The 13,773-nt window shown below is 40.3% G+C and overlaps 1 protein-coding gene across 4 annotated transcripts in view; it reads left to right on the top strand.

Moving 5' to 3' along the window:
• The window catches only part of palld (palladin, cytoskeletal associated protein), a 175,748-nt gene that overhangs the window by 52,132 nt on the left and 109,843 nt on the right, over nucleotides 1-13,773 (top strand). Inside the window, exon 1 of one of the 4 annotated variants that reach the window (XM_037537933.1) lies at nucleotides 6,188-6,374. The exons of the other annotated variants lie outside the window; for them this stretch is intronic. The gene's annotated coding sequence lies outside the window, so the exon portion shown is untranslated. Of the gene's footprint in view, nucleotides 1-6,187; nucleotides 6,375-13,773 lie in introns of those variants that run through there. 4 annotated transcript variants of the gene reach the window in all.

Raw genomic sequence — 13,773 nt, 5'->3', positions numbered from 1 at the left:
ACATGTTCCGTTTTTATACACACAGAAACCAAAAGGAACGACAGATTTCTCAAAATGTAGCAGAGTAAAAAGATATTAGACTTTGAAATGTAGTGGAGTGAAAGTAAAAAATCGCCCAACATGGAAAAACTTCAGTACAGTACAGAAACGAATTACATTTACTTTGTTACTGTCCACCACTGCACAAGGAATGTCATTCTTATTAAGAAGCAAGAATTTATGAATGACAAACTGTAGTGCTTACTCTGCTTCTTAACAGGAAACAGTTATCACAACACTGTACACTCCAGCTTGACTGTTTGTGTGAATGTTTAGGGTCTATATGTTTATTCCTATGAGGCTGATAGTGATGCGAACATTAGCGGTAGTGCAGTTAGTGTTGTAACCACTGAGGAACGCATTGTGTTCATTTGTGGCTGTAATTAAACAGGGTGTTGGCCATCTGTCTGAAACAGGCCAGGTGCTGCTGCTCCTCTTTTAGCCCTCCACTCAGGAGGCTATTTTCACCCCTATCAGAGAGGAAAATTACAGCTACAGTTCACAGACAGACTGACGGGTGTGTTTGGGGAGAGTGTGTATGGTAATAATAGCATAAACGCATATGGCTCAAGAAAACTGTGTTTGTTTTTGTGCACTGTCAGGACAAAAGTATCCCAACTTTGTATGAAACACAAAGAAAAACAGCATCAGTACAGTCAACAGGCTCCTGACTTTGTGTGCTTTTTACTATATTTTTAAAATTGAAGGAGTAAATCCATTTCGTTTTCACCCTGTAGATGTAAAGGCAGAGACGATAGCTCATGTGCTGCTGCACAGTTTGTGTTGGTCATCCTCTAGTCCTTCATCAGTGGTCACAGGACGCTGCTGGCTGGATATTTTTGGTTAGTGGACTATTCTCAGTCCAGCAGTGACAATGAGGTGTTTAAAAACTCAAGGAACACTGCTGTGTCTGATCCACTCGCACCAGCACAACACAAACTAACATACCACCACCGCATCAAGACCACCAGTGCTGTCCATCAAAAATCTACTGTTTCTATACATCCACCCACTGTGAAAAAACAACTCTGGACAACCCTACACACTTAAAATGTTTCTGCAAGGGTTCTTTAGAAAAGAAAATTGTTCTATATAGAACCATGAACATTCAAAGAACCCTTTCCATGACTGAAGTGTTCTTTACATCATGAAATCGTTCTTCAGATTGATGGAGAATGTGCTGTGAATGGTTTAATATAGAACCTTTTGAAAAGGGTTCTCTATAGCACCCAAAGGGGTTCTGCTATTGTATCAATGTCAAGCTTGTAACAATAGTAGAACTTTTTTCGGTGCTATAAAGAACCCTTCCCAAAACGATTCTATGTAGAACCATTAACAGCACATTCTCCATCCGTCGGAGGAACCCTTTTACAACGCACAGAACCCTTTAATCAGGCAAAGGCTTCTTTAAGTGTTAATGTTTCTATATAGAACCTTTCCCTTTACTAAGGAAACCCTGAAGAACCATCCTTTCAAGGGTATATGGGTCTGAAAGGATGTGAAACTGTCAGGAAGCTGTTAAAATAGACAAAAAAGAAGAACATTTGCAAATCAAACAAAGAAGCATCTGGTGCTCTCAGAACAATGGATTGACCGCTCCAGAGTCCAGAAATCAACGTTAAATACACTGAATATGTTTAGGATTACATAGATTATGAGAGTGGACACATTAAATGCTATACGTTTTAATGTTATATTTAGTTGTTGAGGCTTCTGTGTGGTTTTCTTCTAAATATGTCTTTCTGTTTTTTTTTTCTCATAATAAATAACTTGTACTTAATGGATGTTTAGACTGGAAATGAAATAAATGAAAGATGGTGAATTTTGCACAGTACTGTATGACCCCATGTCTGTAGAGCATATCAAAAGAAACACGTGTTGATGTGTGTGTTGCATCTTTGTAAGGCCTTTGTAAGATGTCCAGTGGACTATGACCTATCCTGGCACACTGGCATGGGAAACGAAAAACAGTGTCAGAGTATTCACTCTATTGGCTCTGTGCTCCATACAGTAGGCCTGAATAGAGAGAGGCCTCGAAAACTGGACCTCTAACAATCATTGACCTGTGGATTGTACAGCATTAACACATACAAACAAACCTTATGATAGAGTTTCTGCTTCTGAGCGACTTATAGAGCACTTCGTGTTTTGTTATAACTCAGATTGAGTTATTCTGAAAATATGTGCACTGTTATGAATAATGGATTAGATGAATACTCAGTACCAGTGGTGAACGAAGTACATAAATCATGTACTTGAGTTAAAGCAGAGACACCCAAGGTAAAATATTACTCCAGTAAAAGTAGAAGTTCCTCCCTTTAGACCTCCACTTGAGTAAAAGTACTAAAGTATTTGTCTTCAAATGTACTTAAGTATTGAAAGTAAAAGTACTGAAAGAGTAATTATGGCTCTAATGTCCTGTTATCATTTTATAACAAGACTCGCTTCATGAACTCATTTTAGGTGAAAATCCTCCAGCGTCTCTCTTGGTAAACCAGTCTTTTAATAGAATGTCATTAATTAGTGATGCTAACGTCTATTAAAGTGACTGCTGTGCCCTGATTGGTGTTCTTGCTTCACGCTTCATTTGTTTTGATACACACATAATGCACATATAAGCCATAGATTTTGCAAAATGTAGTGGAGTGAAAGTAAACAGAATCGAAAAATTCTAGTACAGATACACGAAAAAACTACTTAAGTATAGTAATGAATTACATTTGCTTTGTTACTGTCCACCACTGGTCAGTACCATAATAACAGTAACCTATTTCCCTCACTTTCCTCTCCTCACAGCAAGAAAAGCTTGGGTTCAATTCCCAGCTAGGCGATCAGGGTCCTGGAAACACTAAATTGCCCTTAAGTGTGTGTGTGTGTGTGTGTGTGTGTGTGTGTGTGTGTGTGTGTGTGTGTGTGTGTGTGTGTGTGTGTGTGTGTGTGTCTGTCTGTCTGCCCTGTGATGGACTGGCGACCCATCCAGGGTGTTTCTGCTCAATGACTGCTGGGATAGGCTCCAGTGCCTGCCCATGTTCCAGAAGGATAAGCGGCTTAGAAAATGTGTGTGTGTGTGTGTGTGTGTGTGTATATGTGTGTACACTTCAAACTGAATAATGTATTAGTGTATTATATTAGCTGCATTTCCTCCAGTTTTTTATTATATCATTTGATTTACATTCTGTCATATTTAGTTTCAAGAACACTAAGTACTTTACATTCTCTGTATGTATTTTGCTCATAAACCCAATGCAGATATTTACAAATGCTTATCTAGAATGGCAAATTGAACTTTGGCTGCAATAGTCTACACTGAGTTGATGACTTAACCATTCATGTATAGATGTGATTTATATAATACTTTATGGAATCCTTACTCTTTCAGTCATTCGTTCTAAGAGTTATTATTAAGTGACTCCATAAAATATTGTTTAATATATACACAAATATCACAGAACTTGTATGTGGATTGTTCTACCAGGTATGTTGAAAGTTAGAGAGGAAAAGCCATTTCAGACATTTAACTCACTTAGACCAAAATCCCTTTGCTCTGAATGACGCTGCGGCTTAATAATGTTTACTTTATTTATATAAATGATTGATCACTCCTTTTTTATCAATACCAAAAGCAGTAACTTAAAAAAATATATGGTGTTTCAGTAGTGACTGTTTTGGTGGTGACAATTTTAGCTAACAAATGCTAGCCATGACTTGCAAATACAGCTTTTTTTGTTTGTTTATTTTTAGGATCCCCATTAGCTGCTATTGTGCTAGCTGGTAATCTTCCTGGGGTCCAGTAGAATATCAAACATAACAAACATAGTGCAGTAACAATTAACAAAAGTCATGCAAAACACAAGAGTAAAAAAATCGAGGAAAACAAAAAAAAAGGAAACTGAAAAATAAAAAGTAGAAAATGTAACCATAACATAACTTAAAGATGATTGAAAACTGAAACATCAAGTTTTTGAACCACTGTACACATATGTTTTTATCAAAACACTGAAAGTTTATTTCATTGTAGAAAATCTGTGTTTCGGTAGTGACAGTTCTTAATGTTCCAGACTGATTCTCAGACATTGGCGACACATTTACTTCAGAGCAGTGGGATCTAACCGCTCACCATGTGGCCATGATGGACAGGGATGCAGCCTCACTTCCTGCTCTAAAATGCAGGGGTGTGGCTGAAACAAGGCTCTGCCTGTGGACTAAAGCTCTTTGTGTTGTAGTTACATGAAAACTCATGATAAATCTAAATATTTAAACTGCACTTTAAAAGAAGTCAATCAGTTGTTAAAAAAAAGACCATTAAACAAATGCAAGATGTATTTTCGCGAGCTGATGTTTAGGGGTTAGAGTTTGGGACACGTCCCAAAAGAAAGTACCCTATAAATGATGATTATGCATATAAAACAGATCATAATATAATCTCTGTATATATGTGGCTCATCAGATCTACTTAAAAAAATGACTTCATGTGGTAAAAAGCAATGGAATTGAGTTTTATTTAACGTCATTCATTAGGCTGAATAGAACTAGTTAATTTACTTGTTACCACAAGTAATTTTTACGTAGATCTGACGAGCCACTTTTTACAGAGTTATATTGCATGAAAGTAAGTACATTTCATCTTCAACGCTGTAAAGTCAAAACACCAGCCACTCAAGTTTTAAGGTACTGCCAGAGCAGTTCTCAGAGCAGTGCTCTGCAGTGACATCATGGCTGAAGAGGACGCTCTGTATGCAGTGAACTACTGGCTGATCACTGTGCTAAATGCTCCATTACAGTGTGGAATCCTGTCTCTCTTGAATATTGTACAGCGATATTGTGGTGGTTGTTATTCTGTGTGGAGTGAGCTGAAGTGCTACTGTTGGCAATGGCCTGATATGGGCTTCTGTCTGTGCTTCAGTCTGGAGAACAGTGGGGCTTTAAAATGGACAGAGAGGAAGAGACACGGGTGGTAGACGTGTTAATTAGTGGAGATAACAAATGGAGAACGAGAGAGAGCGAGAGAGAGTGAGAGAGCGAGAGAGAGAGAGAGAAAGAGGGAGGGTTGTGGATTTGTGCCAAAAGTTGAGGGTTACCTACCATAGTGACCCCCCAAGTGCCTGAAAATTCTTTATTCTGGCTTTATAGCATCTGTCTCTTTACAGTCTCTCTCTCTCTCTCTCTCTCTCTCTCTCTCTCTCTCTCTTTCTCTCTCTGCATCTCATCTATTTTTCTCTTTCCCTTTCATTTTTCTCTTTCTTCTCTCCCTTTGCTTTCTTCTGTCTCTCTCTTTCTGTTTCTCTTATTGTCTTTCTCTGCTTCTGTCTTTTTCCATGTCTTTTTTTTTTTTACACTCTTTCTTTTCATTTTTCTCTCAATCAGTGTTTCTTTCTCTCTGTAGTCTTTCTTGGGCTGCTTTATGTTTATGAACAGAGACCTACAGATCAATATAGTAAAGGAACTCATTTGTGATCCTGAGTTTAAAGCCAGTTTTTATTAAACTTAAACTTGGAACTAAGTTGTAAATAAATCTGAAACTGAAACTTTGCTTGTTTGTAAAAAGTGATTTCAGAGCCACTCGGTTCTCCCTGATGGAAACTGTTTACCTTCAGTGTTTTGTGCTTATGATCATTTTAATAGACGTCAGCGTCACTAATTAATGACGTTCTATTAAAAGACTGGTTTACCAAGAGAGACACTGGAGGATTTTCACCTAAAATGAGTTCATGAAGCGAGTCTTGTTATAAAATGATAACAGGACATCAGAGCCATAATTACTCTTTCAGTACTTTTACTTTTGATACTTAAGTACATTTGAAGGTAAATACTTTTGTACTTTTACTCAAGTGGAGGTCTAAAGGGAGGAACTTCTACTTTTACTGGAGTAATATTTTACCTTGGGTGTCTCTACTTTAACTCAAGTACATGATTTGTGTACCTTGTCCACCACTGTTCTTATCTCTCTCCCTTTTTTCCTCTCTCTGCACTCTTTTTGTCACTCTCTTCACTTTTTTCTCCCTCTCTTATCTCTCCCTCTTTCATTTTGTCTTTCTCTCTCTCTCTCGCTCCCGTCTTTGTGTGAAATTTTGTAGCACTTCGTTGTCCTCCCTCCCCCTCCACTCTGCCCTCTGAGAGTGTTTCGCTCACTGCGCTACTCACAGTGGCAGTAGGAGGGTGTGTGTGTGTGTGTATGTGTGTGTGTGTGTTAGAGCGTGTGGTGGAAGGACAGAACAGTTGAAGCGTTTGGAGAGAGCGTTTTGGTTTGATTCGCAGATTTGCTCTTTCGCTACTCTCACTTTACTAAATTCCATTCTTTGGATATTCTGGCACAGTGAGGGTGTTACGGTACACAGGTAAGGGCTGGACTTTGAACTCTGCAGTTCACACCTTATTCTCTCCTCTATTTAGCAGTTGCACTCAGTGTTTTTTTTTTTTACTTCCCAGTATTTGTAGTTTTACTTCAAGTTGTGAAAAAAAGTTTGCAAAAAAAAGAATGGATCAAATATTAAGCTGAGCAAACTTTAACGGCTAGAACTTTGAAATTCGTAGTAGCGTAAATAGTGTTTTTCTATCATTGTGTCCCAGCTCAGTGACTGTTGGACTGGCCACTGTATTAGAAACATTTTCCATGTGGGTTCACCTTGCAGGACTACAGTTATAGACTGGAGCCCATCTGTTACTGCATTTGTGTAAGTCATCCTCTGACTTTTCATCAATGGTCAGTTTCTGACCACAGAGCTACTTTCTGCTGGATATTTATGGACTCAACTTAGCATTGACACTAACATGTAAAAGCCCCCACCATGCCTACAGTACAACGTTTTCTATATCATAATTATATATATATATATATATATATATATATATATATATATATATATATATATATATATATATATATTATTGGTCAACAGTGGTTGTGTGGTCAGAAATCAGAAATAGAAACTGCCCAGTGATGAATGAGGTAGACGGGGGCTGAGAAACTGCCAACAATGGTCTAACTGTACACCTATGTCATGCCCTTAAGGTAGGAGGGAATCATAAAGTGGCCAGTGTGTAGAAGTACAAGGTAGGTGTTTCTAATAAAGTGGCCAGTGAATGGAAGTACAAGGTAGGTGTTTCCAGTAAAGTGGCCAGTGAGTAGCAGTACAAGGTAGGTTTTTCTAATAAAGTGCCCAGTTAGTGGAAGTTGCCAGTAGATGTTTCTAATAAAGTGTCCAGTGAGTGGAAGTACAAAGTAGGTGTTTCTAATAAAATGGCCAGTGATTAGACATACAAGGTAGATGTTTCTAATAAAGTGGCCACTACCTTTATGAACTTGTCTAAAAAGACAAGTTTTTGACTTGCTATTGAAGTCTGTTTATCTGCAACTGTGCTAGCCGAATAAAGCTCGTCATTCCTCTGAAGTATCTGCCTCTTTTCAGATATAAACACTGCTCTAGGAGTGGACCTGTTCTGGCTCAGTGCTAATGTAGACGCCAGTGATTGGAGTGTGTAGGCTGGAATAGTGTAATCAGACTCGGCCTGATTTCTCCACGCTGTGAACAAAACTGGATTGGCAGAGGTGTGGCTGGTGTCGATTACTGCTATGATATTGTAATGCTGAACAAACAGCTGAGACATTATGCGACATGAACCCTCTACACTTCAGTCACTCAGACTTATTTTCACAGACCTGTCTTAAAAAAATGGAACAAGCTACCAGTTACACTTAGCTTAGCTGCACGAAAGCTTCCTTTCAGGGAAATGCTGTATTACTAGTTACATTATCTGACGACGATGAGGCATTGAAGCTAACTGTTTGATGTCTAATAATTGTAGTGACACTTTAGATTTGTAGCACTGAAGAAATCTGAAGATGTGCATCATTATGTAGTCAACATCATTCCTATTTTAGAAATTCCAGGCCTGTGCTGGATTCCTCTGTGGCAAAAATGAATGGGATTTTAGAAAACTGTGGCAAACAAAAAGATTTAGTTAATGGACCCTTCGAATTAAGAGGTTGTTAAAGAGTTGATGTTGCTACATCCATGCTAATAGCGAGCTACTACTTTTACATATTGAAATGACACTGCATTAAATTAAGTCTCCATTTAAGTTAAACTTCAACACTATTATGTAATAACACTACTCCAAATGGACTCTACTACTGCCAAAGCAACTTACTCACCATACTAGGCAAAGCTTGCTGGTTTGTCTGGAGTATTTTTTCTGGTGCCACCATCTGTTCGTGCACAGGCGTAGAGTGAGAAATCTGAAAGAAATCAGAGTAAGAGTTCACATGCATTGAGAAATCTGATTACTGAGCTGAAATCCAGCCTCTTTATCGGATTTCTTACACACGTGTAAGAAAGTATGGTGTTTACGTGATCACTTGAATAATCAGATAACTGCAGAAATCCGATCAAACACAAAATCAAGTTTATAATTTGGGAAATGTCACACCCTCAACCTGAAATGGAGATTCTGATTAGTTGATTTGTTCTGCCACTTTTTGACTGTCTGTTAGGCCAGTTCAGCTGTCCGTGCAGTTTAGGGAAGGTGTAGATTCTTTTATTAAAGTGTCCTGTGTTGGTGGGCTGTTGCCCCAGTAGGGGGTGAAATGCCTGCTCCCCTCCACCCGTGATTTGGCCTCATTCATCTCTCTCTATTTCCAAAGTTGTTTTTTTTACTTGGTGTGTAAGTCATACATTACAGTCTGTTCATTTGCAGTTGTTCTCAATGGGAAATTCACATGCTTGTAATGGGATAAACTCTATAAACCTCTTATCTTTTTCTGGTTTTGCAAGCACTTCATAACTCAGCTGCTGCTGTCTATCTGTGTTTCTATTTGAGGCATTTCTCTCTCTCTCTGTCTCTGTCAACTCTTCTGTTTTCTGTCTTCCCTGTCTCTCTCTCTCTCTTCCCACTGTCTCCTGTTCCTATCTTCTCTCCCTGACCCCTCCCCTTTCGCTCCTGACCCGTGACTGTAAATGTTGAGAGGATTGTAAATGGCTTTTCCTCTGATTGTGCTTTTCACCATCTATCATTAACTTTGCTGAATGGGAGGACTAGACAAGGGCACCAATCAGCTTAGAGTAAATAAACTAAACTTATAACACCCCCCAACGCGCGCACACACACACACACACGCACACACACACACACACACACACACACACACACACACACACACACTGTGAGTAGTCTTCAGGGGAAGATCGTTCTGTCTCTGTCCCTTTGTTGCTCTTTGTCATTACCTCCCTGGATGTAGCACAATCCTTCTTTTCAGACATGCATCTGACCTTCTTTGACCTCAGCCTGTACTCCTCTCTTTCCCCATCTTTCTCTCTGTTATACCTCCCTCTCTTTGGTTTTCCTTCTCTTTCCTTGTCCATCTCTCTCTCTTTCTGCTAACCCCCTTTCACTCTCCCTCTATTTTTTTCTCCTTCTCTTTTTCTCTGTCTGGCAGACTTCAGACTGTATTTCCTGTGTTTCTAGGTCTGTCTGATCTGATGTCAATGACATGGGCCATGTACACACACACACACACACACACACACACACACACACACACACACACACACACACACACACACAGTGTAGGGGCCTGAAAGTTTGCCCTGAGCCAGCCCTGCTCTCTAGTTCATGGATGCCAAATTGTATTATCTCAGCTTTGTGTGCCAAAGTCTCGGACATCATAGGCAGACAGGCAGAACTCTCCTTCCTGTCTCTACACATCAGGCATCACGCTTTATCACACACCGTGCCAGAGATCAGCTGCATATGGAACAGATTACTGCGCAAGATCAATACACATCTACTCACACATTCTCGCTCTCATACAAACCCCTGTTCTATTCCAGTGTAAGCACTGCTGCACCTTCAGCGCACTCACATGCAATTCCCAATTCATTACTTAAGGGAACAGCTTGGCAAGAAGTCTAATCTACACATCTTCCCCTCTACACACCTGATCAGACTAGACATGTTTGGTTTCAAAGCTGCTTATTTAGTTTTGCTCTGGAGCTAAGCCCAAACAGACTTGCTTATGTGATTTTTGACATTGTATGACATACTGTTGCCGGTATAAATGAATAAAAGAACAAAATTTAGACTTCACCTAGGACTCGATGGCTTTGTAAAAGTGGCCCAAATCCGATCTGTTTCTTCACAAGTGAAACAGATGTCTTCTCTGTGTGGCAGAGTGAGCAGCAAAAAACACTTTAAATCTGACTTTTTCAAATCTGATTTGAGACACTTTCACACGTGGTACTGAAATCCGATACTTGTCTGATATGCGGCAATGCGACTCAGTCTGAGCAGCCAGATTGTAATTCATGCAACTTTTACATCATTCCACTCCACTTATCGCAACCTCTGTATGTTCGAGATTTCGAACGAAATGGCTAAACACAGCCGAAGGGGAACGAGGTTACAGCGTCAGAAAAAGGTTTAAAGAATCCAAGGACACAAACCAAAGAAGTGGCCATGGCCAAAATATTTTTTTTTACGTGAACTCGAACAAATTTTGGGTGACGAGCCCAGCTGTCAGTCAGGGAAGCTTCATGATAGCTCCTGTGATGCTGGCGAAGATGAAACTGAGCCCTCTGGGAATGACTGGTGTTGGCAGTCATGATTGTTTACCTCTGGATGAGCTACATGAAGCAACATGAAGCACTTTTATTTTGCACATTTACACATTGCACGTTCACTTTAGGAGCTGATCTATTCAGACTAATGTTGCTCTTAGTTAACATTTAAACAGTATTGTGAACAGCCAGACAAAAAAAATCGGATCAGATGAGAAAATCAGATTTGGGCCACTTTTACCTGCTGTGTAAACGTAGCCTATGATTCTAAATTAAATGGGATTTTTTTTGCCTGTGTTCACATTTCCAGGTTGAAGTAAAAATCAGATTTTTTGCAGTAATGTGACTCAGATCTGATGTTTTCAGAGCTGTGTGGACACACAAATCTGATCTTTTCAAATCCGACCTGAGCCACATTGTGGTCTGAGATCAGATACACATCCGATTTGTGGCCAAGCGACATTAAGGTGATGCTAAGATCGGAATTAATGTTCGCCTTTTTTTTTTGCACTGCACTTTAACAGAAGTTAAAGCCTGTAAACAGTGAAAAGGCAGCACATCTGATCCTTTTTTGCCTTAGTCTCGCTCTAATAATGAAACTGAGAGCTGATCAGAGCTAATTATCTCCACAGCGAAGACTCGTATTGACTGTACTGACCACCAGTTTGTTTGCTGATGATTTCATGAGTAGGATATACGCATGCGGGTCATTTCAGGATGCCGGTTCGTTCACACTGACAGATATGAATCACTTACCTGAACTGTTGTGTCAGAGACATCAGATTAGAGCAAGAAATCGGATTTGAGCAGTGATTCTTGTAATGTAAATGCCTTTTAATTTATAATCGAGACCATAGTTCTCACATATGATTTACAGAAATGTGTGTGTGTGTGTGTGTGTGTGTGTGTGTGTGTGTGTTTAAAGTACTTGACAGTAGGGATTTTGCAGAGGCAGATTTCCAGAGATTGTGGGGTGAAGCTACCACCTGCAAAAGCTTAGGGGGTGGAGTGGTTGGAGTGGCGGATGTGTGTTGAGGTGGCATGTGAATACTTGTTTGATACTTCAGTGACATTAAAAAAGAATAGACCTGTATCCTGGCATTAGGGCAACTTAATGCATGAACAAGGCTAAAGCAGGCTTGTTCCCATGCCGTGGGAGTGTTTTGATCATGCTTCTAATGGCAGGCAGCTCACAGCAATTTGTAGGCTTTGAGCACGATGGCCACAAGTCATTTACTGTGAAGATTTGATTGCATTCAGCCACAGGAACATTAGTGACTCGTCATTTGTGTGACTCAAAATGGAAAGCTTGCCCCATGCAGCCAGTGCGGTACAGGATTTGTAACTACTTCTGATCAGCTTAGTTGTGCTCTCACAGAAAAATTTCCTGATTTTGCCAGCGATGTGGCCACCACCACAGTCGGCAGGCTACTGTTACTGTAGTGCGGTGATCCTTGTTAAGTTCTGTAGAAATACCACTTTTTTTAAATCAAACCTGAATTGAATAGAGATCACAATTTTTGTGCAGCCCTGACTTCAGTATGGCATCTACGACTGTTTTTACCTATGCACTGTAGGCCTAATTTTGTGCAAGTTTCTATGTGTTAGCTACATTATCCTTGTAGCTTCTGAGCATAACTAAATAAGCAAACTTTCAGACATGTGAAAAGGGGAAAATGTGTGTAAATGTATTTTTACCCCCACACTGTCCCTTTTAGGGTGTGTGTTTGGCTCGTCTTTCAGTGTCTCTGCATACACGTGAGTATATTTTTACGCTAAGTGTCCCCTGTCAAAGCTCTCCCTGGCTCATCAATGCATCCCTTTTGGGCTCCAACTGTGGAGAGCCTCACCACGGTCCGGGTCGAGCGCTCTGAGGCGTTTGATATTGCGCCGCAGGATGGATATGAACCGAAGTTTGCATTTATGGTTTGTAATTATGAGTGCAGGCCGAGCGGCTGCGTGCTGCTCTCTCATTCTGCTCCAGGTCTGCTGTTCTTAGTGCCTGCGGTCTTTGCTCGGGGCCACAGACTTGGGGCCTGCTGGGATATGTGCAGAGCTCTTGGCGTGCTCGCGTGAGCGTGCATCCAACAGTGTCGATTTGCGCTGAGCTGGCTTGACACATTCAAAAGAGCCGCATTATCCCCAAGCGGACTGGACAGTTGTGGCCTTGTGTGGGCTTTCATGGGCCACCCAGGCCAAAGAACTTTCACTAGCCTGTCACTCTAATCCAGACGCACCCCGCGCATATCGATATAAATTCATTGTCCTACCCGTAGAAAGCGACTTAGTTGAGCCCTGAGAATGGAGTAAGTGTTGACATTATTTTATATCGTACATGAGTAAAAGAAAGTGTTTTGAGTATTCGTTGGTGACAGCAGGGTGTTGGTGGGGGAGTGGCTCAAATGCATTCCGTGCATAGACTCACGCAAACACGTGGGAACGTACAAACACACGGTGCAGGACCCACGCGCTTGCCTTGTTCTTATTTGCTGCTGTTGATGGAAAGTTTAAATAGAAGGCTCTATTACACTGGGGCCGTTATAGCCAAACCACAAGAGTCTCTCTCTCTCTCTCTCTCTCTCTCTCTCTCTCTCTTTCTTTCTTTCACTCTCTCTCACTCTCATTCCCATACACAGGAATATTAGCTCTGCTTGGGTCTAATTCTCAGCCTGCCTTCTGTAAATACTTCTTCCCAGTTCTTAATAGGTTTAATGAGTAATTATACATAATTCCTGTTGGTTAAAGTGTGATTAACGCAGTTTAATACAACACAATGCATGCGACTGACACATGACATGTGGCTGCCCAGACATGTTTCTTAAAGCTGCACTATATTAAAATTAAAAGTAGCAGAATTAACGAAAGAAAAGAAGCAGTATAATATGGTGTGTGTGCGCTTCTGTGAGTCACTTTCCAACGCATTAAATGGCAATTTAAACATCAGGGGAGTCACAGGCGATTATTCATATGCTTTTATGGATTACAATCAAATGCAAGGGCTCTAAAAGGAGGTGTAGCGCGATTTTTATATCTCAAACATGAAATTAGAGTTTTTCAGAGTTCTCTTTGAATACAGATCAGACTTATCCACTCCTGGAAGGGATCTGAAGGACATCCAACAATAGAAAATGTTCCTCCACACATTGCATGCAATTATACATTTCCCCCAGAGACCCCCCAG

Source organism: Pygocentrus nattereri, chromosome 4 (assembly GCF_015220715.1).
Source record: "Pygocentrus nattereri isolate fPygNat1 chromosome 4, fPygNat1.pri, whole genome shotgun sequence".
NCBI lineage: Eukaryota > Metazoa > Chordata > Actinopteri > Characiformes > Serrasalmidae > Pygocentrus > Pygocentrus nattereri.
Note: the sequence above shows the minus strand (reverse complement) of the source record. Positions and strands in the feature narration are given on the sequence as shown.